The sequence below is a fragment of the Penaeus monodon genome, chromosome 34 (genome assembly GCF_015228065.2).
Source record: "Penaeus monodon isolate SGIC_2016 chromosome 34, NSTDA_Pmon_1, whole genome shotgun sequence".
In the NCBI taxonomy this organism is placed as follows: Eukaryota; Metazoa; Arthropoda; class Malacostraca; order Decapoda; family Penaeidae; genus Penaeus; species Penaeus monodon.
Window position 1 is genome coordinate 32,483,805 of NC_051419.1, and position 305 is coordinate 32,484,109.

Genomic DNA, 305 nt, shown 5'->3' on the forward strand with positions numbered 1-305 from the left:
GAGAAAAGCGCCGAAAATAGGGAAAGGAGGACTGCGTGCTCAGTGGAGGCGATAAATTTAATCCTGGTATTTTTCATTACTACGAACAGTTAGCTTCACTTGAATCATCTCCATTGCCTAACAACTACAGCAACTACTACTTAACAACTACTTAAATTCGTTGATATAGGTTAATATGATCTAAAGGAGACTGTAAAATTATAAAGTAAAGGGTTGCTAAAACACGAAATTAGGTTACTCTCTTAATCCCTTTTTTGTTTTAGGGGTGGGATGGGATTTAACCTAAGGATTGAATTAAGTTATTA